The 26033-nt window shown below is 38.1% G+C and overlaps 1 pseudogene; it reads left to right on the forward strand.

Moving 5' to 3' along the window:
* Positions 1 to 11646: 11646 nt before the first annotated feature.
* Positions 11647 to 26033, forward strand: part of LOC139723680 (sushi, von Willebrand factor type A, EGF and pentraxin domain-containing protein 1-like) — a 73281-nt pseudogene continuing 58894 nt past the window's right edge.

Genomic DNA, 26033 nt, shown 5'->3' on the forward strand with positions numbered 1-26033 from the left:
CATGAGCCTACACGGTCTGCCACACACGTCGTGCACACAGCAGTGATACGGACTGGTCCATTGTCGAATATGGGTAAAATGCTGCAGAAACAACATAGGGGCAGTCATAAACATAGCATTATATGGGTTAAATCTACATTGACAACATGAATTACACGTTTTTCATGAAATTGTTTACATTATCTGCTTTTTAACTGACCACACACTCACACACACACACACACACACACATACGCGCACACTCACTGAGGTATCAATCTTATATTGCTGACAGACGTCGCTTTCTGGTCATGTGCAGCAACTTCAGTAAATTAATAGCAAAACCCAAGTACACTCTAAAAGATGCACAAATAGAAACTGAAAGCTGATGTAGTGTAGATTCACAATCATGTTGGAATGTTGACCACTGCAAGTTCCACCGGCACTGCACTGCACTGTGCTTCATGCTCCACTCGCGGTTACCTGGGCACGTTCACCCCCATTACACAATGGTGCACTCTGCGTATATGTGCTTGCCGAGAAAGATATGATCATCGAACATCATCGAAGAAGAAAATTCCCGTTTTCTATATCTTCTCAGCAACATATAAAGTCATAACTGGTACAGTAGGTGGTCAGTTAATACAAGGGTTCACCGCTGACTTCAGGAAACTTAGAAATGAGAAATACATATCCAATTTACGTTATAACTCACGGTATATGAAATTATAACTCGTCCAAATGCAGCCACAAATAAACAGTGACGTCATGTTTCATATGATAATGAGCTTCTCTGAGTCGCTGATTGTGATTGGATTGAGGACGGGACCTTCTCAGTTTTTTGCCAATTCCGACAAGACCTACAATCCAATCACAATGAGTTTGACATATATGATAGAGAATTTTTTGGCGCGTAATATGGTAGAAGCCACAGCTTCATGTGCCATTCGGTTGCGGAGATACAGCCTTTCAAATAGGGAGGTATCACTGCATCACACGGCGAACACTTCAGGAAGTGTGTACAATCCTATGGGGCAGTTATTCTGAAGTGAACTCACAAAGCTGTTTTTGAGCAGCCAGTCCGACGTTATTAGAAGTCCATTTATCTTCTAATTTTAGTATTCTACAGAAAAATGTCCTAAGACTAGAAAACCGCTAGCCACAAGTCCACGGACATTACTTACTTTATGATATTTTTCCATTAATGACAGTAAGTCGGGTTTTGCTTGTGCGTCTCCATAGGTTATAACACAGGGTGCGCGCGCGCGTGTTCTGTGTGTATTAAAAGAGACAACCTTTCCATATACCAGACCGTTTTACACTCGCATATTCAAAGATTTTGCATAAAGACATTTCACGGCAATGAAATAGATTTCCAGATCATAGCTGAAATCAACATCACTTTTCTACCCAAGACATAATAGTGACACATTGCCTCTTGATTCGGCAAATGTCTGTCTTTAGTTTCAGATTTCGAATTGCTTGCGCGATTTTGAGGTGCAGTTTCCTTTCTATTTACTTCTCTCATGTAAACGTGGGGCCCAATCGAAGATAAGCTGTCGAAGAATGTCGTAAAGCAATCAGGCATTAATCATGTTCCTAGGCTCGCAAGTTGCAATCACCTTTAGAGAATCTCAGTTTCCCACTTGGCATGCCATACACGTTTTCGACGCCTTTGACGCAAAGCAAATTAAGTCATTTGGCAACACTGGGTAGTCAGATGAGAGATTGTTAAAAGTTTCATTTAAAAGTTCATTTAAAGGTTACCGTCTTTGCCAGCTGTTATTATCATTAGTTTTTCCGATGGAAACATTAGTGAGGTCATAATAAAAGTGAGCTGCAAGACTTTTTGCTACCGTGGTTACGAGCTGGCGTTGTGGAACTTGTTATCAGGAGAGCAAAAAAGCGAAAGAGGGCTAGAAACCGCTTATGAATTTTATTGACTGCTGGTGTTAGGGCATCAGGATGAGTTAAAGTTCGTTATTCCGAAGGTTCGCCAACCCGTATATGAAATGAGCTTCATAATTCCGAAGGTTCGTTATTAGGAGGCACACTCTTTTAATGGAGTTAAAATGGAGCTATATTATAGTTGGACACACGATTTATATAATTGTACCTTAAGTCAGTCTCATAATTATGAGGTTCGGTGGCGGGAAGAAGGCTCGCATAAAAGGGATCCCGTCTTTAAATCATTGAAATATGTAGGATTCGTTTTGTTTCGTCCGGTCGGCGTTGGCGAGAATATTCAGATGGTGCTGCGAAACATTATTTACAAGACCAGACATGACTCATTATTTTTTTTTAGGACGCCACCTGTTGTTATACAGTCTGACACAATACTATCTTCAGCTCCCCCCCCCTCCCAAAAAAATGTATTATGTATATTACACTCAAGCACACAAAACAAAAAAGAACATGTTGTCGTTATTGTTGTTGGGTTTTGGGGGCGCTTGTCAGGCAAACATGACTATTTACGCCAAAAGTTATTATACTGTCAAAAAGTATTATACGCTAAAAAAGTACTATACGTTTTATTCTGCCAAAAAAAGTACTATGAGAGAAGAGAGCGAGAAAGAGAGAGCAATGACGTAGACAAAGAAAAGTGACAGATGGATTTTATCACTAGATGGCGCTGATCCAGTTTATAGTTCTGACACCCATATCAAACGGATAATGAATTTGAATTGTGTCTTTTTCTCATGTATGTTACATGCATTTAAATGCGTTTAAATCTTTATTATCGCTTTCTTGACAGTCGAATCTATCGCTGATAAAACCAGGTCAAATGTGATTAATGATGACATACATTAAACCCCCCCCCCGAAAAACAAACAAACAATATATAGATATATATATATATATATATATATATATATATATATATATATATATATATATATGTCGAATCATGCTTTTATGACTAGGGCTTACTGTCTGAAGTACAACAGACGAGAAAACATAGTTGCATTCCCTTTTATAAACCAGCAACTAAGGAATTATGGCACCAGCTGTTTTGAAACTGTTTTGAAAGGTCTTACTTTGCCGATATTTAAGTACCTTTCTTTGAAGTTGAATAACAAAATGTATAATGAGTTTAAATCACCTGTTTCTAAGCTCCGCGCCAAATAAAAAAAAAAAATATTTGAAATGATAGAGAGATCCAGCACTTGTGAATATCAAAGAGAGTTACAATTCACCCACGTACAGGATCTCATTGATTTTTCTTATCTTTTTTTTTTTCTGTGAAAAGAGTAAGGTGCATGACCAGGTGAAGTCGTTCGTCCGATACATAACAGAAAATAATCATCTCTAAACTCTTTAGAAGTCAAGAGAAAGATTAATCTTGAGATGAAAAAGAAGAAGAAGGAGAAGGAGGAGAAGGAGGAGGATGTATGAGAAGGAGGTGGAGGTGGAGAGGAAGGAGGATTAGAGGGAGGAAAAGGAGGAGAAAGAGGAGGAGGAGGAGGAGAAGAAGAAGAAGAAGAAGGAGGAGGAGGAGGAGGAAAACGAGGAGAAGGAAAAGGAGAAAGAGGAGATGGGGAGGAGGATGAGAAGGAGGAGGCGAAAGAGGAGGAAAAGGAGGAGAAGGCGAAAAAAGGAGGATGAGGAGGAGAAAGAGGAGGAAGAGGAGAGGAGGAGGAGAAGGAGAAGGAGGAAGAGGAGGATGAAGAGGGGAAGGAGGAGAAGAAGGAGGAGAAGAATTGAAGATGATCATGATGAAGAAGAAGAATTAAGAAGAAAAATAAGAAGAAGAAGGAGAAGGAGGAGGTGGAGGAGGAGGAGGAGAAGAAGAAGAAGAAGAAGAAGAAGAAGAAGAAGAAGAAGAAGAAGACGGAGGAAGAGGAGAGGAGCTTGACCGTGCAGGAATTGTTATAGGTTCAATCGGTAGAATAGCTGTCCAGGGTGCACTTACACTATACCTGTATTTGACCCGCAGGTTACTATTTTTAGCGCGTTTCCGGTATGTTAAAAACGCAACGCACATAATTATCCACAGTGTATACTGCCTTGCGATTGGCATGAATGGGGAACCACGCTACGTAAGAGGACTGTGATAGACAGTAATAGACAGGATGTGTAGAAGAGGGAGACCAAGAAGAAGAGGAGAGGAGGAGGATAAAGGAGAATTTTTATTATCATTATTATTATTATTATTATTATTATTACTATTATTATTATTATTATTATTATTATTATTATTATTATTATCATTATTATTATTATTATTATTATTATTATTATCATTATTATTATTATCATCATCATCATTATTATTACTAATATTGTTATCATCATCATTATTATTACTATTATTATTATTATCATCATCATCATTAGCATTATCACTAGGAGGAGGAGGAAGAAGAGGAGGAAAAGATGATGAAGGAGAAGGAAAGTAAAGGAAGAAGGACAGAAGAACAGATTTCAGGAGAAGGAGAAGTTTGAGATAGCAACACAAGACGCTGATAAGGACAGCAATGATGATGATGATCATAAAGATGATGGATTACATGAAGAAGAACTCTATTACTATTTCATTCACACACATCCCCGACGGGAACAAGAACTCGACCTGCAAGCATTATGCAGTTGTGCAATGTTCTTCCACCACTCTTTTACCCCCTCGACCTCGACATCTAAGCCATCTGCCGTCCAGATGCCGATGTCAAGCGCCGAATACCAGCCGCGAGTTTAGCCGCGTTTTAATACTGCCCTATCAATTATACCACTTCGGGCAACCGCGACCAGGGTTATCTCGCCCTTGGAGGCTGTCAATCAAGGGGTGGAGATCGAGTCGCGAGCGCTCACCATTCTTTCCCCGAGGAGGAGTATGAATCCTTGCTGTGCGGGCAAGAATATTACAAGATAATGTCGTATCATGGTTTTAACGACCAGCGAAAGCTTGTATTGCATCTCATAGTTCACGAATTACGATATGCTGTAGTCACGCATTAAGTACACATTAATCATGCGTTTGACAAACGGATTATAATCATCATCATCATCGTCATCATCAGTTCTTAGAATCGTATTATGCCATAAGATACTGTCTGCGTGTATATCATTATTACGTTCATATATATGTTCACATATCGTGTATATCAGTAACAAGCAACAATTACCAAAAAGAGGAGTTTCCAAAACATTTTTTTTTCAAAATCTGTAGTATGTCTAACATTTATTTTTACAAAAGTAACAGGTGATGATAATAATGATTCAGCTACTCATAATGATAGTGACGACACTGTATAGCAATAACAATCATCATGATAATTAATAATGACAATTTAATGTCAGCAACAATAGGCGTTTTCACATCAGCCCGATAAATATCCAAGCTCGAGATATTTTTTAATGTCCCAAGTCAGAAAAATAGCGCGCTATTTCAAAACTTTTTACTGAATTCCAAAGTGCTTTATTTATCACGGTTTCGTATTCATCTATAGAATTGCCTTATTTTTATATCAATTTATGGTTTTGTGATTATACAGTGAGCAACAGTTCACGTTTACGTTTCATGACTACACGTTTTTGTACAATGCATTAGTGATCAGCAAAACTTGTTGGGGTCTCTTTTTTAAGATCGTAAAGCTCAACGGGTGACGTAAGCATAATATCACATGAGTGCAGTGAGTCCAAGCGCAAAACAAATCTGATACAATAATATTCACTGTTTTAAGTTTGATTGAATCAGAAGTGGAAAGACATTCAAGTACTGAGTAAACAAAGCAGTATCATTCTCAGCAAAATATTCAGGAAATTAGCTTCATGAAAATATGGTGACGTTGTCCCCATTAAAGCCGTGACGGCAAGCCAACAACCCACATACTGAGTATTGCACATACACACTCTGATGGGGGAACTCTTCCTTTTGGCTTCGCGTCAGCACGGAAATTTGCTGAATATTATGCCCAGCGAATGAGATACATTCAAGAACATGATTATCATCACCATATTTGCAAAATGAGACTAGAGCCAATGTCGTTATCTTAGGTCGAAAACAACCAAAAAAAAAAATTAAGATTCCACATTTCTACTCCAGTTTTGAGGAAACTCTACTTGTTCCATGTGCGTTCGATTTTAAAGGTCCCGTTTACCTTTGGGAGCAGTGATTTAAAAGAATGTTCAAGATATCGCTTTTGATGCATATGTGTAGGTCAGTTGCATCACAAAACATTCTACCTTTTAAGATTTTTGCAATAAAGCCTAAAATATGAGGAGATATCAACATTTTTCTCATAAAACCATAACTGTAGACGGTTTAATTTTGAAACATTTTTTATTATAACTATTGTTCACAATTTTGTATACTTAACAATACTTAACATCGATTACACTCGTTCAAATTTTTACACCGGTTGTTTCTATCCCTAGCTCACATTTTATAACTATTTTGAAGCACTAATGCTGGGTTTTGTTTCATCTGCAAATGGTAAATTTTTCGCAACAGTCGACTTGAACTTAAAGGCATAATTTACCATTTGCAGATAAAACAAAAATCCAGCATTAGAGCTTTAAAATAGTTCGAAAATGTGAGTTTGGGACAGAAACAACCACTGTAAAAAAAAATGAATCCGTATAATCAATGTAAAGTATTGTTGAATAGACAAAATGGGAACAATAGTTATAGTAAAAATGTTGCCAGATTAAACCGTCTACAGTTATGGTTTAACGAGAAAAATACTGATATCTCCTTACATTTTAGGCTTTGTTGCGAAAATGTTATATGGTAGGATGTTTTGTGATACAACTGGCCTACACAAATATACATCAAAGTGATATCTTGAACATTATTTAAATCACTGCTCTCAAAAGTAAACGGGATCTTTAAGCGCAGCGAATGATATACATTTAAGGTCATGGTATCATCATCTTAGCATATACTTGTAAAATGAGACTAAAACCATTGAGATTAAAACCAACATCTTAGACGTGTTAGGTACACGCGAAAACTTTAAAATTCCACAGTTTTACTCTAGTTTCGAGGAAATTTTACTTGTTCCATGTGCGTTCGATTTTAACTCTTTTCGCGACAGTTGACTTGAACTTAAACGTGGAAACCTGCAAGTCCATCAAACAGCAATGCATTGGCAACAGCAACCAACTTCCTTGGTTACCGATTGTTGCATTGCTTCCGTAATAATATCCTGTTTATGACTGGCATCATTCGCAAAATCCTCCATTGTCTGTAATATGCGTTAAAAACTGTCACTGAATTCCCTTTTTCGTGATAAACGCATTTTAGTTACGACTCGATCTGGTCAATGTGCTGTTGTCATCATGAATTTTCAGAGACTGTTCAAGTTGGCATGCAAATAAACAAAAAGGAAAGAAAAACAGACAAAAACAAATGAAGGAGAACATTTGTGGTGAGGACGCTTAAAAACGTGTGTTTTGCAAGTCCCCTTATAAAGCCATAATTTTAAAGATGATAATTTTCCAAACTTGAGGACTGCAAACTTACATAAACGTGGGTTTTTTCTTCTATATATTAGTTTGGTTTGGAGCATAACAAATCTTTTGACATTTTACAAATGATTTATCCTTATTGGCGTATCCTGCTTACGATTAGTAAAACAGATTACTGCTACGGAACCACATAAATGCAGCTGCCTGTACTCAGACATCCTCCATTCCGAAACACTAACTTATGAATCTATCTTGCTATATTCACATGCGTTCACACGTGTTCACAAACATTCAGACATAAACCATACCCAACAGCTCATTTATCCTTTTATTTGTCCAGTCATCGACGACTTTCACTTTAATTCGCAAGGCACATATTTCGTGTATAAATATTCAGCTGCATGGACACTATGAAAAGGCTACCTTAAAGTAAAACTCTCGCTTCATCTAATCTTGAATTGACAGAGCAAGTAAGAGAAAATGTGAACAGGGTAAAATTTGGATTCATATTGTCTCTACCAAGTGTACGGTAAAAGTATTATGCGGTCATATACAGTTTATCGTACTATGTATCTTGATCATAATACGATAAATAGGGCAAATTACGTAAGAATATTGTGACATCACCCCACATGTGCTTTATCCGTTTGCGCATAAATCGTCATGAAATTTCCCTTATTTCTTAAGGTTAGGCTATAATCCAAGAAGTCCTCTCCAAATTATTCTATAGAGGTGTAATGATGTGGCAATGATATTCTTAAGGAATAACTGCATAATAGTTTGAATTTACAAACCGACAGGAAAACTTCCTTGTTGAAGTATTTGGCCTTTTATTCGAAATAAATCAATGATCGAGCCACCATGAACACACCGAAGACCAATCACGCAATTTCAAACAAGTTTTGTTTGTTTTTTGTTTGTTTGTTTGTTTGTTTGTTTGTTTGTTTGATTGTTTGTTTGTTTGTTTGTTTGTTTGTTTGTTTGTTTTTGGCATAAGCTCAAACAAAACAGACTCACACCATCAACAATAGAATCCGTTAAATAGTCAGTGTCAGTTCAGAAAAGGTTTAGTACAGATGCTTTAAGAGGTTTTTGTGTTTAATTAGAACAATCATGTAGAATCACACTATCTACAAAATGATTTGCGTGATTAAAATTATAACAAAATCACGGAAAAGTTGGTCTTCGTTTTAAGAGTCATTGTAACAAATCCTTTTATCACAACTTGACGCCAACTCGAAACCAAGCTCAGGAAAAGGACGCATCCCGTTCCCGAACATTTTTTTCTTTAACTTTTCGGCATCTTTCGAGGTGTTCAGAAGCCGAAATCCAGTACTTAGTTGTTCTTGGTGTACTTGAAATAGGAAAGGGAAAAAAAAATCCAAAACACTGTTGATACAAACTAGTTTTAATGACTCTAAATTGATACCAATTAGCGTCTAAACTCATTTGTGGGCCGAATCATTGATGTCTCACCAAATACGTTCAAGCCCGGAACCAGTACATGTGGTACATGTGGTACCGATTACTTTCATGCTCAGTCATCTTAGTTTGTTCGTTTTCTCGTTCATGATAAGAACGTAGCTCAAGTGCAGATTTTGACCTGTACTGACAAAACTCCGTATGTCAGAGCATGGACGTAGGGTCCATGGTCAGAGGATATTGACTCTACTGATCCTGAATTTTGGATGTGGATAGAATTGGAATTTTCATCATTGCACTGATTGTGTAATATCTGTAGACGATGTTAAAATTGATCATGAATTAAAGGGATAGTACAGTATTGGTGGAGATGAGAATTGGGTTTTTAACTTTTTGCGAGATACCAAGAAAACACTTATGAAATAGTACAGAGCATACCATTTTAAGAGGAATTCAAAGTTTATATGTTGAAAATCAGGTTTGGAATGACTGAAACATCCAAAAACAAAGTAAAACAAAGCGATCGCAATAAAAGTGTGGGTCCCACACTTTATTAGAATCGCTCTGTTTCGATATCTCAGCCATTTCAAAACCAATTTTCATCAATTAAACGTTGAATTCCTCATGGAATTACACGCTCTTTCATATTTCATAAGAGGTTCCTTATTATCTCACCAAAAAATGTCAGAAACCTGAAATTAGGTCTCAACCAAAACTATACGATCCCTTTAATGTACAGCTTGAATAAGTTCATATCTTTCTTCAAGAATGCTGCTCTCAAAACGCAAAATTACTCTGCAAACTCGTTATAAATTCACATGCACGACTCCGTGTTTGTACGCATGCGCAGTAAACAAAAAGTGCCGTATTTTTGTTTTCCAGTCCAACAGGGTTTATGTGAATTTCCCAAAGTTTGTGTCGCAGGTAAAAGCCAGCCATAAAGCGGTGTTTGTACGTTTGTCACCGAAACAGCTCTAAATGGAAGTAATGTCTGTTGAAACTCTGGGTGGAATTTGAAGTAGAGAAAGGACAGAGGAGGAGGAGGAGGAGGACGAGGAGGAGGTATGAGAAAGAGAGGATTGAGCCACGAAGAACAAGACAAAGAGGAAGAGGAAAACAAGGAAGAAAAAGAGGAGGAGAGGACATGATGAAGAGGAAATTATTGGCATATAAAGATAAAGATCCCGGGACACCCGCTAATTTGAGTTTCCAAAGCCGGTGGATTCACTGTATATGCTAACCAATATATTCTTATCTTTGTATCCATCAAACGGTCACATGGTCCAGTTCGTTTGCCATTCTTTTATCAAAAAGTTTGTTCACCTCGGATAATGTGTCTGCTTTGTGTCGTGACCATGCATGAACTCTTTCCTTTCATTTCTTGTTTATTTTTCATCTCTCGACATTCGATTGAATGAGATGATTTCCTTCTTCCCTGAATTTTCACTCTTCCTTCCTTTTCTTAAACATAAACCTCTCAGTCCCCCCCCCCCCCCCCGACACACACACAAGCACGCTGGCGCCTTTGCAAACTTCCTCGTCTCTAATTTGGTAGGTAGATTGTTGTGTCTTCTTCGATTTTTTAATCGTAATTTGCTGGTGATTCCTCTTCTTAGATTTTTTTTCTACAGTCGGCCATGAGCAAAGTAACAAAGTCTTAAGATCAATAGCAGTTCCAGTAACAACATTTTCCAGCTTGTCCTCCCCCCCCCCAAAAAAAAGAAATTGTTTTGTTACTTTAATTACCCATCTAGCCGTCAAAGATATAAGATTGTTCATGATGTTGTTGGAGACTTGGTGCACGATAAGAATTATTTTTCTTTTGTTTAACATTTTAAGAGTGTTGATTTGCTCCTTGAACATTTTGATTAACGAAAACCCAATTATTGTCATACTTTCTCTGTGATATCATTTCATAACTGAATATCAATATTCGTACCAAAAAAAAAATGATTTACATCGAATCAAACCGCGCTCTTTGTCGAAACTAGATCTAGATCAGATCAATTAAGATTTTAAGGGGGGAGGTAGGACAAGCTGAAATATGAAGAGAAAAAAAAAGCTAGCTGGACCACAAATTGACCCTACATTTTTATTGAGTGCTTATTTACGTCATAATAAAGCAAATGTACTATGAATGATTAATACATCAAGCAGGAAATTGTGGGAATCTAGGTTTCGTGTCCATGGTAACGCCTTCCCTTTTCCTTCTACGTTCCATTCACTAACTTTGAATTTACTCAGCCATGCAATGTTATGATACATACTGTCATGACTGTAGATTTCTATCCGCCGTCTAATGTCCAATGTCATAACCTTGGTGGGGGGCTCATGTGACCAATACAACGGTGATGCAGTTTCGCGCCCCCCCCCCCCCCCCCCCCCCCATTGAAAATCCCCAGGGCATACACAGTGTCCTTGTGGGATTAAAAAAAAATGTACATGTGCTCTGTCTGACTGCCCCCTTTAAACCTCACAAGTCGCTGCAGGAATGAGTATCGAGGGACGAAACCGCAGTGAAGACCCTTGTGACTAAAGTCTGATGCGGATATATACAAAAAAATGCTGCTAGGGGATTGAGGAGCTACAGGCGCAAAAAAAGTAAGGAAATTGAGGTATGTTTATTGACACAAGGCAAACTCCGTGCGTGCAGTACCGAAAAACGAGCGGGGCGCGCTGCCATGAAGGGAAAAAAGAAATCCGCCCTGTCGCCTGCGCGCCGCTACGTGTTTCTACATCTGTCAGGCTGAATGGATCGCGGATACATCTGTCTGGATTATGACAGGACAATGTTGTTATTTCAGAGCATGGATGTTTAATTTTGTGAACGCTGGATTCAGGGTGACGTTTTGATGTGGTGGGGGTATGACATCGTATAGCAAAACATGATCATAAATCGCGGATCGACGACCGGAGGACACTGGAGCGACGTGGGTTGATCAGTGGCGTGCATGCTTGATGTTTTTATTTCGCTTTGGTCCCAGGGAAATTTATTCTCACCGGAATCAAAATGACGTGGAATATGTTGTGGATTCTTGTCGTGGTCTGGATGAGTTTACACATGTGTGCCTGTAGAAACCTCCATTTCAGTACCCTGGAGACTCCGAGAGATGGTGAAGCCGGGTTTAACACATCCCTCTCAGAACAGCAGCTGGAATTTGCAGACGACCCGCAGCCCGATGGCTCGATATCACCGACGCTCTTCGCCAGCGCTTCCCGGCGTCTGCCGGACAGGCAGGCCTTGTCGCACCGCAGCTTACACATTGAGCGCTCCCACCAGGAGATTTACGAGTCGCTCTGGAAGAACGCGAACGTTCCCATGGATACGTCGTCTGCTTCGAAGATCGACGTCCTCGGCTACCTTCTCAAGAAGCAGGTCAAGAAACTTCGCGACGTCAGCAACGGGCAGGTGGAACTCGTCTTCCTCGTCGACAGCTCGGCGAGCGTCGGCATCGAAAACTTTTTCAACGAACTCAAGTTTGTCAAGAAGCTCCTCGCAGACTTTACCGTCGCTCCCGACGCCACTCGGGTGGCGATCATTACATTCTCCTCCAAACACCGTGTAGATTTGAACGTCAATCAGCTGGACGATAGCAACCCACAAAAGAGGCATCATAAATGTGCCCTGCTCAACGAAGACCTGCCAAAGATTACATACGTGGGAGGTGGGACTTACACCAAAGGTGCCTTTGAGAATGCTAAGGTAACGACCGCATGTTACGGTGCAATTTTGATTTTTTTTTCCCCCTTAATTTTCTCTTTTTAGGACTCCGGCGTTTGCTTGGGGATTTGTTTAGAGGCTTGTCACATATTCCCTTTTGTGAAGCCTACATGAAATAGAGAATGGCTAGCACAAACGGAAACACTGGCGTCTGTGACCTTTCAGTTATCTTTTGCTGCTCTGACACTATCTTTACATGTAACCACAGGTATCAAAGTATCACTGAAACTAAAAATGAAGGTGCAGTAATTGTTGCCGATTTGCTTGTCAAAGTCATCGCACGCACGTTTCACAACTTGACTGTTAAATGATTACTGATTACTGATAACCTTTTTTTTCTTTAAGGATATTATTAAATCCAGGCTCAGACACATTAGGGAAGTAACACTGCGAGTTACCCAGGTTCTGTTTTGACGTTCTAAGTAGGCCTATATATGCCATGATTACATGACTGCAGTGTTGTTCCAAAGTCACGCTTTTCGCCATCGCAATAGCCCGTCTGTTGTTTTACGGACTTGTTATTTCCTTTTTTCGACGGGAAGTGCTCACCCGCATTGTCGACAGATGGATGTAGATCTTTCTTACAGTCATAGCATTAGCTCCATGATAACAATCCACGCCGAAGCGTCGTAAAATTCTGTACTAATATATACGGCAGTGGTCGGGTTCTATGTAGAACCATGGATGGAGCTGTCAGTATATCTCCGATGGTAAAACCATGTAGCTCCCCATATAGTTAAACGGCGGACACAACCCGCTTTTCATTCAAGTTATTTCACGAAGTAACAACTTTACTGAATGAAAATAGTATTAATGTTAATCCAAAAACAACACTTCTATATTCCAAAGACGATACAAAGGGGCAGCAGTTGTAGGATGTAAAGTTTGCTTTCAACGGGGTACATGTGACAAATTCGAGAATGTAAAATTGTCCACAGGTTCATTCCAGTTGTAGCAATTTCTTGTCGTCTTCCATAAACAGCAGCTTTCAAGACGATGATAATCGTTCTCTAACATGTTTATGCCCTCAAGCAGATATTAAAGGGGAAATCCAGTCCAAATATAAGTTAGTCTGATAAGAAGAGTGAAATATTCCGAGTTCAACGGTAAAATTTTGATCAAAATCGGGTGAAAAATAAGGAAGTTATGACATTTTGAAGTTTTGCTATTTTCTTTTTAGGAAATAGTCTTTGAACGGTCAATATGAATATCAATGAATATCAAGTGCAAATGGCAAAGTGAGCATGTCATCCCCTCACAACTTGCCATATATAGTTTGTTCATAAAATTTTGAAATTTCCTGTTCTCCATTCAAACGCAATTATGACCGAGGTTCAAATCCTGGTATATCGTTTTAACTGATCACTATTCCAAAGCTATTCAACCAGGAATATCATGTTCCAGACTTCAAGGACAGAAACATTGAATTTTCGTCATTTTTTTATACATTATCAATGGACAATTGTGAGGTCATGACATGGTTAGGTCACTCATTTGCATATTCATATCCACTGAACAAGAGCTGTTTTGCAGAAGTTAGCAAAACTTCGAAATGTCATAACTTCTTTATTTTTCATCCGATTTCTGTCAAATTTTTACCATTGAACTCGTAAGATTTTACTCTTTTTCACCAGACTAACTTATACATTTGGACGTGATTTCCCCTTTGATAGATTCAATGGCTGAGATGTTTGGTCTCTGTTGGGGGATGTGTATTCCAGAGTAATGTTTCACAGATCCACACTCAAAGGGGCCTACTTCTCCCACAATTTCTATAAGCTCCTCGGTATAATCCATGCAACAACGGTTTCGAAGATCGAAGAGGTCTTGCAGGATGATGAGGTAACTGTCGTAGGCCTATAGTCAGAGAAAATTATGTTCCTGGTCCATGGTGGTATTAGATTAAAACAGAAAAAAGAGACAACGTTCAGATATAAGGTTAGGTGGTATAGGATGATATAGACAGTGTTTCTTAAGTCATAACAAACGTATAATGTATTGATCTATACAAATGGGCCAATGTTACAGCTTAGCTGAAACCGAGCATAATTTATACACATTTCTCTGTGTTTGAAATACATACCATACGAGAAGAGTGAGTCGCCCGCTTTATTAGGTTAATCTTTCAATTCGAATCGGCAAGTTATACTTCTCAGTTTCGTGATATTGATTGACTTTTACTTTCCGAAGGGGGTGGGGAGGCTTGTGATGGAAATATTGCCCGGATATGACTATATTCTTGGATAGAGTTGCATAGACCAGGCAATATACCCTGTCATCCCCCTCAATAGACCCAGGAATATTGCATGAGAATAGATGATTCAGCACCAGTGATCTTGTATGTATGGCTGTCATTGTGATGTCATAAAGGTCTTAAAAGGTCTCAGACAACGGGAAGTAGCTCGAAGGATGCTAATCATTCATCAAATAAGCCTTGATTAATTTGCAGTAATGATTGTATTGACAATCAATCCGGTACCCATGAATCGATATGTCGTGACATTCAGTGGTTGATGAGTTTTCATTTTGTTTATTTTATCTTTATTTTTTTTTCAGAAAGAGGATATTTGGTTGCAGCTTCTAGCTTGCTCATTCAAGTACTAGTATACAACAGAACATTTTAATGGATTTTGATGTGTGCTTGCGTGTGTTTGCGAGTGAGTGTGTGTCGGGGGGGGGGGGATGTGCTCCTTGTGCACTGGCTCCTCCCACCCTCCCCCTCCCCCAATAATTAAGGGACGGAAGCCTCGTCTATATTGGTGATTAGTTTTGTCCAGAGATAAATGCCTAATTTGTATCTTTTCAGCTCCAAGGCTCCAGCGCCTTCCTTCCCCCCCCCCCCCAGTTCTGCCGCAGCCCATAATCATGGCGTTATACGTGAACCACCATTCTGACCGTGGTTTTCCCCATTAATTTTACAAAGTCACACCTAGCGAATACATATTGAGGCATTGGTAAACGATGTGATATATGCTCCGCAAAACAAAATGAAATGTGTGAATGTGTACATTTTAACTTTTGCGCGATAATTAGAAACCACTTATGAAATATCAAAAAGCATACAATTCTAAGGGGTATTCAAAGTTTGTTTGATGAAAATCTTTTTGAAGTGGCTAAGATATATCATAGAGCTACAAGAAGCTCCATGGATATATGAAAAAAAGCAAAACAAAGTGGTCCTAATAAAAGGTTGGTCCCACCTTTCATTAGGACCTCTTTGTTTCTGGATATCTCAACCTTTTCAAAACCAATTTTCATCATATGAACTTCGAATACCTCTTGGAATTGTATGCTCTTTGATATTCCATAAGTAGTTTCTAGTTATCTCGCAAAAAGTTAAGATCTGAATTCCCCCATCTCAACTAAAACTATACCATCCACGTAATTAGTCAGTGAGAGCTAATACGTCACAAATGGATATCGTATAATCTGGTGCGATATTGAGCACATCTTGAAGTTAAACTCGTTTTGCGCTTCATTAATCCATTTCTCAAATGGCGTCAAATTATCCTTTGACAAAGAACAAGTGGTTCGTCAGGGTATAGGTGACCTTATCAAACCAACAGTGGGGGGGGGGGGGGGGGGGCTACACGAGTATCAAGAACCGGAAACTCACCAATGTCCAACTTCCTGAACTGTTGAGTTAGCCTAGATATATCATGCCAGAGAAGTGTTGACCGCTTCAAACTGTAGACCATATCTAAGCCAGTTACATAGAGTAATCGTTCGTTCTTGTATTGCGTGGCCACTTGATATAATTATGTAATGGATAATGAATACTTGTATCCACTCGGTTTTTTTTTATAGTATTCTTGTATTTAAATTCGCACGCTTTAAAGCGCAAACCCATCGCGTAATTCTTAGTCAAAAGAAGTCGTCAAAATTAAGAGAATTGTTGTATCCCAAAATTTTAGGCCCTACATGTAATTACTTTTTTTTTCAAAAGTTAATCACTGTCACAAATGGATGTCGTATAATAGAACGAGTTCATACTTATATTCTGTATTCTGATACTCAGAAGTCATTAATTTGTCGTTGTATGTTTAATTATATTTTGAGAATTATGTTCTATTTTCGTGACAGCAACTCCTCATCTAATCTGCAAGTATGATTTTAAAGGGTGCACGTCACGAGACCGACATCCACGAGTCATACAGCCTACGAGTTATATAGCTCACGAGTCATACAGCACATGAGTTCGACACTAAGCTAACAAGGCCCACGAGACCGACACATTAATCCCCGTGTTGTATTTTTCGAAATCGTGGGCTGTTTTTACCTATAGTGTCGAACTCATGGGATTTATTTGCCTAGTGTCGAACTCATGGGCTGTATGGCTCGTGAGTTGTATGACTCGTGGACCTGTTTACAATATGAGCTGTATGACTCGTGGGTATTTTTCTCGTGGGATGACTCCATTTTAAACCGTGTCAGATACGTGTTTCACCGAAACGTATGCATGTTTGTATGCCTCAGTAACCCTCATTTCCGGGGGGGGGGGGGAAAGGGGGGGGGGAGGGGGAGTGAAGAACAGAAGTCAAGTCACAATGTCTTATCGTATTGGATAGAATATGTTGAAATGAAATGAATTGAATTGAATTGAATTGAATTGAACGTTTCATTGAATCCCCCGGCATCCATGTGACAAAGATGGTAGCGATAGAAGTGCATGATATCATAACATTCCTGAAAAAGGAAAGAAAAAAATCCCATGAATATCAGCATTGATTTTATCCCTGCTGTACTCGTCGGTTGTGTGACATGCTATTTGGCTTCTGCTTATAAGGATATCAGTACTTGACGTCACATCTGGATGAAATTTTTCGGCCACTCGTTTTCTAAAAGGGCCCTCACTGCAGCAAAGGATCCTGCTCTTCTGATAGCAAAACAAACGAGAAGTTTTGAACAGAGACTACAATATCGGCACGCGCCAGGCCTCGGCCATTGCGCCAAGTCCCTGCTGAACTTGGAAGCCGATGATCACGCTGGCTTCGTGGTGAAAATAAACATAAGTCTCTTCTCATTTTATGTAGTGCCGACCCAGGCAGCATCTCCTTCGTCGCGGGAACATTTTTGCCCTCTTGATAATAAACTGTCGATCAGTCGTCGGCCTTTTTGATCGAACCGGCCGATTTCGAGTCGCAGCTTAGTATTGGCGATGGATACTTCTCGAATTAGTATTATTATCATCATTCTTTTTTCGTTTGACTGGTAGTGGTATATTCTTCCGAATACGCGACATTGAAGGGGTAAACGACACTCTCGGGGTCATCATTAGCAGCTTCCTAACCATTGGTTAATGATTGCATCTTCGAATGAATATTAACTTGAATGGGATGATCCTTTTAATGTACATTGTATTTTCGTGAATGGGATTATCTCATCAAATTTCGTTATGATTTTTTTTTCGTGTGTATTTAGCATTAGCATTCCAAGAAGAGAGCAGACCACCCGAAACGTCGGAAAATGCACTCTCATCTCTCCACTGCTTTTCAGAACTCTCCTCTACAATACCCCTCCCCCACCCCTGCCTCTCCCTTTCTTTTTCTCCCCCCCCCCCCCTCTCTCTCTCTCAAATTCTCAATTTCTTAAACTAAATCAATCTAATGAGAAATAATTGTGTGTGTGGGGGGGGGGGGACTAGTATGTACTTCTCAAAGTTCAACTCGTCTGTCTATTTTTATATAATCCCAACATACTCCTTAAAAAGGCCATAATTTTTATTGTGGTTCCGTAGAACTCTCCAGTATCGTTATCACTGTCATTCTCAGCATCACCTTTGCTCTACAGTATAACTTATCTCCTTCAACATCATAAGCGGGTTTACCAAGATGAATGCCCCGATTAATGAACATCGGGAATTAATTATAAATCTCGTGCACATCATGTCTCGTTGGAGGGCGTGCAGATGACAGAAGCTCTTCAAAACTAAGAGTTTAAAGGCATCATTTACCATTTGCAGATGAAACAAAAACCTAGCTTTGATACTTCAAGTTAGTTCTGAAATGTGAGTTAGGCATAGAAACAACCAATCTAAAAATGTTAATCAGCATAATCAATATATGGGGTATCGTTAAATAAACAAAAGGTGAACAATAGTTTTGATATGATTTTACCTAGAAATAAGTAGAATTAACTGTCTACAGTTATGGTTTATTGAGAAAATAGTGCTATCTCCTTATATTTAGAGGGTTTATTGCGAAATTTCTACGTGGCAGGATGTTTTGTGATACAACTGACCTACATATGTTTATCAAATGTGATAACTCTAACATTTTTTTAAATCACTGATCCCAATGGTAAACAGTACCCTTCAAGGAAATGAAAGCCCAAATATCAATTTGGATTATTCATTTAAAAAAAGAAAAATCAACATGATTTTCACTTTTCTTGCATAATATGAAAGATCACTTGACTTACTTCTTTTAGAAAGCAGGGGAATAGTACTACCCATTTATAACTAATAACAATTCGATGGAATGTGTATTCTTTATTTTGTTTTTAATTCTAATTTATGTTTTCTTCAGATTGTTTGCATTTCCATAATGACGTCATGAACTGCATAGTCTTCATATCCCAGCAATGACAGCACCGATACCTAAAAGATTCATAATTTTGAATCGATAGTCCGATTTTTTCTCAAACTAATAAATTGGATTTATATCTGAATCTGTTACGTCATGTTAGTTATGGTATGCAAATATGGGACATTCACTTCTTTATGTCATCAGTGAAATTCATGAGGGTACATGCACATACTTTCTGGCAACGATTACTTCCGTAATGCTTCTTATACGTGTATATAGATATCAACAATTTGCACAAAGCATGCACTGATTTTGCAGAAACAAATTATACTTATAATTGAAAAAAAAAAGGCCTGGCACCATGTTGCTTTCATTTTTTTTTTCTCTCTCTCTCTTTCTGCTCGATCTCCCAGTGAACAGTACCGTCACTTTTTTTTTTCACGTTTCCGCGTCTATAACTCTTTTGTCTGGCGAGGCTACTTGTCTATAAAGAAGAAGAAAAAAAAGGAGGAAGCTGTCTTGTGGTAATTACCAGGTTTAAGATCAGCAATCAACCGGGCAAGGAATAACACTCGGGTTATTACGGTGTTTGGAAAAGGAAGTCGGAGAACAGTTTTTCCTCGGGCCTGCGCAAATATTCAATTCTTTTCTTCGCGGTTTCCAAACGGCCGCGGCAGGGCAGGTGCGTGAACAGGTTATAAATGAAAGTACCATGGAGCTATACGTGAAAGTACTTTGAACGGATGCTGTGTGATTTTCTTTTTTTCGTTCCAACCTCAAAACATGTGGCACAGTTATCATTATTTTTGTTTCTTTTTAGCCCTCTGAATCGTCGAACTGATGAGTAGAAGCACACCGCAGCTTCCTTTGATTTAAAGAACTAGAACTTTCAATGCATTTCTTTAAAGGGACTGTACAGTACTGGTTGAGGTAGGGATTCATGTTTTGACCATTCGTGAATGAGATAAATAAAAACCTCATATGAAATATGAAAAAGCATGTAATTTTAAGAAGGATTCAACGTTTATTTGATGAAAATTGGTTTTCAAATGGCTGAGATATCCAAAAAAGTGATAATAATAAAAAGCGACATGCCACACTTTTATTAGGATCTCTTTGTTTCACCTTGTTTTTGGATATCTCGGCCATTTCAAAACCGATTTTCATCATAAAAGATAAACTTTTGACACCCCTTAGAATTGCATGCTCTTTGACATTTCATAGAGTGGTTTCTGAATATCTTGCAAAATGTTAAAGGCTACATTTTCACTTCGACCAGAACTGTACACACCCTTTAACTTGATTAAATAAAATTAAAAAAAATCAATAGATAGAAAGTATACATGATTATAGTTAACCTGCGTGCCTCATTTTACGTGTATTACTTGCTCATAGGTTTGTTTGTGAAATGTGAGCACGTTATTTTGGATTCATTGCTACAGAAAGAGCCAAAGAATCCAGAATAAATCAAACAATATGAACAGGGACATGTTCATTTAGCAGAGACAACGAATGTTTCACTGATATAACGACATGTTGAATTTTCATGAAGCGATGATAGCAACCGCAGTCACTAATAAGCCAGTTCGGAGATAGCTCATGTGCACATGGGTACAAATAATGACCTTTCATTTTTCTCAGTTGGTTAGGCACTTCACTCAATTCAAAGCGACATAGTGCAGCAGCTTGCCTAACATAGCAATTCATGGAACTCGTATTCTAACAAAGAATGAACCTGTGTAGATGAAGCGACCAGAATGGTTCGTCAATCAACACCTTTGGAAGCATCTATTTCATTGTGCTGGTTTAATATACATTAGCAAACTTTTTCTATTAACAATGCCAAATACCAGGCTTGCGGTCAGGTGGATGTACTAGCAGGCACCATTTACAAGGATTCCATGAACAATCATAGCATTACAGATGCTTATCTCAGTGAGATTAAAAACCAACCTGTCTCTCGGTACAAATGACCTTTTTCTGCTCATGCTCATGCTCAAACTGGGACCCCGAACTGGCTTATTACTGTACTATATGCATATAAGATACGCTAATGATATCACCTTGCCAATTTTGCACAACGCACCACTGCACATTTTTGTGTCTTCATATTTTTCTTTCTATAAATACTATGTTCTCATTGTGTGGGTGACTATAGAGTATCCCATTAATGTCGTTCTGTATGACGACTATTTCTGAGGCTATTATCATCGTTAAGCGTTTGCTTATAGTGATGGTCTCCTGCATTTCTGCATCATTTTCAGGTGCTTAATTTGTCATTTGAACGGCAGGTACATGACGTTGTAATTCTCAAGGTTGAATATGCATAAGATAACACTGGCTGGTATTCATTTTGTATTATCATGGAATCATGTCAGTACATTTTAGTTAATTACTTAAAGCTGTTTTAACTGTTAGATCCAACCAATATTCAATATCATTGTTCAAGTGACATTATGCTGCATTTATGTATGAAAGAGAAATGTAACAAATAAAATCAGTCAATCTGTCAGTAACGTATATTTATGTACCACAAAACCAACAAAAAGTCGCCAGACATGGATTTTTAGTTTAATATTTGCAGATTCTGAAAGAACAGACTTTAACAAAAGTTATTACAGTTGAACGTGAAGAGTGTGTGAATGGTTTTTAAGAAATCAAAAGGCTAATCAGACAATTCTTTTAAAGAATGTGTTCCAGAAAAAGTGCTGAAAATACAATTTCCTCTTAGTTTTATTATCCCAAACTTTAGAATAATGTAGAAGAAAAATTGCTCTTTCAGAAAATATAAAAGCCTCAAAATTGACTAGTTCACCTATTTTGAGTCCTCACGTAAAATCAGGGCTTGCGGCATTTTGTTGGTTTTGTGAGGTCAATGTTGACTTCCACGCAAATCTTTGCGATAATAATTCTGGATTGATGAATTCCAAGAGGGTGAATTAAATACAGTGAAGTGTTTAAACCTTCCTGTACATATCAGCCCTCTCGTCAATCTTTCTATTTAAACAGAGTTGTTATGATTGAGCAAAGGTCTTAGAGGGGACTTGTTTTGATAATTATCTTAGTCATCGAACGGTCCTTCGTTTTATGTCATTCAATAGTTGTGATGATTTAATTGTGATGACTTTGTTTTGAAAAGGAGATTGGCTGGAATTCATACATTATTGCCCAACATCATTATTGCCCAACATCATTTCTATTTCCTTACTTTTTTTCCACATACCAACCAATGGAAGAGTTGTGACGCGATGAAAGTTCCTTTAATTTGTTATGGTTATCGTTATGTTCAGCACAATTTTTTTTTTCGAATACTTTTTTTAAATCAGTTCCGAGCACGTAACACAAAGTTACAGTCACATTGCAACATGATCACAGAACGGTAATGCCTTACAAACGCATCGATAAAAAAAAATAAATTATATTAAAGATTGTATGAGTGTGAATTGATAAGTTTTTTTTTAGTTCTTTTATCCCCCGGAAATGTTACCTTAACGTTATTTTATAGTCGCTTCCTTTACTTCTGGTGTTCTCAACTTGTCGAGTATTGCTCTTCCTCTCTCTCTCTCTCTCTCTCTCTCTCTCTCTTTGCATTTATAATGCATGCATTATTAATTATATATCATATTCCCAGCTTACATGACTTTTGACTGTGTCATGCTATATACTGGAAAGTAGAAAATTGGAAATGCATATATGAAATAAGTGTGACAGTGTGAAATAATGTATCTACTTCACGAAAACAGGACCAAACAACAACAACAACATACTTATGATATTCCAAAACCACATTGTGGTCAATATATCAATATGGATAAGAATGTCCCTTTAAGCATTGGTTTTCCGTTGGACTGGAAGCACATCTACATTTGTATTGTGTGGTTACGATGAAAACCCGCAAAACATGTGCGGTTAGGAAAAGCCGGGACTTAAACTTCAACGATTCGAACAACCCTTGCATACTTCCACCGCTGTTTGAAACAATTTCACCGCAAGTAGCTCCTTCAAAATTATGATATTACAAGATAACCGCCAGACTAGAAGTAACGTGGATCTTCATATAAATAGTTCAGAAGGTTGATAGCTTTCTGGCCAAAAATTATCCGAGTTTGAAAGACTTGAAGGCATAGATTCCCCCCTCCCCCTCAAGCTGTCCCGATCTCATCTCATCATATGAATGCTTTTGTTTTGTTTTTCTTCGAAGAATATGATTAAAGGGATGGTACAGTATTGGTGGAGATGAGAATTGGGCTTTTATTTTTTTGCGAGATACCAAGAAAACACTTATGATATAGTACCGAGCATACCATTTTAAGAGGAATTCAAAGTTTATTTGATGAAAATCGGGTTTGGAATGACTGAAACATCCAAAAACAAAGTAAAACAAAGCGATCGTAATAAAGTGTGGGTCCCACACTTTATTAGAATCACTCTTTTTTGGATATCTCAGCCATTTCAAAACCAATTTTCATCAAATAAACGTTAAATTCCTCATAGAATTACATGCTCTTTCATATTTCATAAGAGGTTTCTCATTATCTCACCAAAAAATGTTACAAACCTGAAATTAGGTCTCAACCAAAACTATACAATCCCTTTAAACTTTAGATTCGCAGTACAATATAATACCTAAAGTTTGGCAGTAAATGTGCCATGTATTCCTCGATCGGGTGATGTTCGTTATTTTGAAGTTTAGTCAATCCGAAAATGAAATAGGGGTCGTTATTCCGAAGGTTCGTTATCTCAAAATACACACATTTCCTGTATACTGCGAGTATGGAAGTTAATCCGCAAATGAAAAAGTGTTCGTTAATCCGAACATTCTGACGTCATCCTGAACAGTTCGTTAAACCGAAGGTCCGTTTATCCGAAAATGAAATAAGGTTCGCTATTCCGAAGGTCCGTGAATCCGAAAATGGAAAGAAGCACTATACGTGCTAACGAACCTTCGGAATTACGAACCTTATTTCGTGTTTGAATTAACGAACCTTCGGAATATCGAACCTTTTTGTTTTGTAATGTTTTGTGTTGTTGTTGTTGTTGTTGTTGTTGCTGTTGTTGTTGTTTTGTTCCGGTTTAACGAACATTCGGAATAACAAACCTTATTCCATTTTTCGGTTTATTTGGGAGGGAAACGGTTCTTGAACAGTCAATATGAATATGCAAATGACAAAGTGAGCGTGTCATTCCCTTACATCTTACCATATTATGCACTGCAGTTTGTACATAAAATTGTGAAATTTTCAGTATTTCATTAAACGCAATTATGCCCGAGGCTCAAATCCTCGTATATCTAACTGATTACTATTCTGAAGTTATTCAACCAGGAATAACATCATGTTTCAGACTTCAATGACAGAAACATTGAATTTTCGTCATTTTTTTTTTTTGTACACGATCAATGGAAAATTGTGAGGGTATGACATGGTTAGCTCACTCATTTGCATATTCATATTCACTGTACAAGAACTGTTTTGCAGAAATTAGCAAAACTTCAAAATGTCATAACTTCCGTATTTTTCATCCGATTTCAGTGAAATTTTTACCATTGAACTCGTAAGATTTTACTCTTTTTTTATCAGACTAACTTATATTTGGACTGGATTTCCTCTTAAAGGAATCATCGGAATGACGAACCTTCTGAATAGCAAACTTTAACCTCCTCGTTTGTCGACCCTTTCTCGATATTAAAAGAGTGTATTTAATGTTAATGTCACTATAGGTGCTGCCATTGTATCTTTCGACCCCGCCCCACCCCCATCCCGATTGTTAGTTTGCAAACTAATGAGGATGATCTCGAATATTATACGTTTGTTGCAGACAATCATCTTTGATACATGCGTAGACTACTGTAGAGAGAAACGGGGATTGCCAGCAAAGAGTATTTCAAGATAGTGTATAATTCTACTCATTACCTTTGCGAAAAAGAACAAAAAAAAAAAATAGTTCGCTGCTTGCTATATGTACAGATGAATTTTGGCAGAAAATTAGAGAACTTAGACTACGTAAAAGATCTAACTTTACTATGTAGACTTTTTGTATAAGCCAACAGTTAGTCCCACTGAACATTGATTTTTCAATTTTCAGTTTCTGACTCTGAGGCTCTCGTTTTGCGATGAAACAGAACAATGATGGAAATCTTAATAAGTGCTTTCATTCTCTTCTCCTCATGGGAGCATGATCGATGAGAGTGGTTCACAATACTATTCTTTTTAGGTTTTGTTTCAAATCTATTAAAGGATTTTTTTCTTCTTTCTCTGTCTTATTCTGTTTTGGCATGGGCGGCCTTTAAAGGGGATGGCTAGTAACTGATCAGTGGGAATCAGAGGGAATGCTGGGGGATGATTGTTACAATCCTTGTGGGATTCATTTAAGAGTACATTATATATCTATTGTTGTGTGAAAATCATTAGCTTCAGAATGGTCTCATGTTCAAGTAATGAGCAGTTTAATGTTCTAGGTTAGCATGCCTGTACAGTGACGGGGCATTAAACTGCACATTACATGTACTTGAATATGAGACCGTTCTGAAGCAAATAATTTTCACACATCAATAGATATATAGTGTACTCTTAAATGAACCCCACAAGGATTGGAACAATCATCCCCCAGCATTCCCACTGATTCCCATTGATCAGTTACTAGCCATCCCATTGATCAGTTACTAGCCATCCCCTTTAAAGAAGGGGCGGATACCAGCGCAGGGTAAAATCGAATTTCATGCTGGCACAAGCATGACAAGTGATAATTATCTTGTTAGTCCCACCTGCCTAATCACTAAAGCGACCGTGCAACGAAGGTCGCTCTTTTCGCGAGAAAACCCCTTTTCGAACGACCTGCCGGCCTTGTTATTGCCGTCCTCAACATGAACTACATCTGACCAGCCCCTGCAAATGTAATTCTCGCCCCCTGTCCATCTCCAAGTTCAAAACAATGCTGAAGAATATGAAGGCAATAATAAAAAAAAAAAACCCGAC

The sequence above is a fragment of the Diadema antillarum genome, unplaced genomic scaffold (genome assembly GCF_040938485.1).
Source record: "Diadema antillarum isolate AM-2024a unplaced genomic scaffold, OU_Dant_1.0 scf00000197, whole genome shotgun sequence".
Classification (NCBI taxonomy): Eukaryota; Metazoa; Echinodermata; class Echinoidea; order Diadematoida; family Diadematidae; genus Diadema; species Diadema antillarum.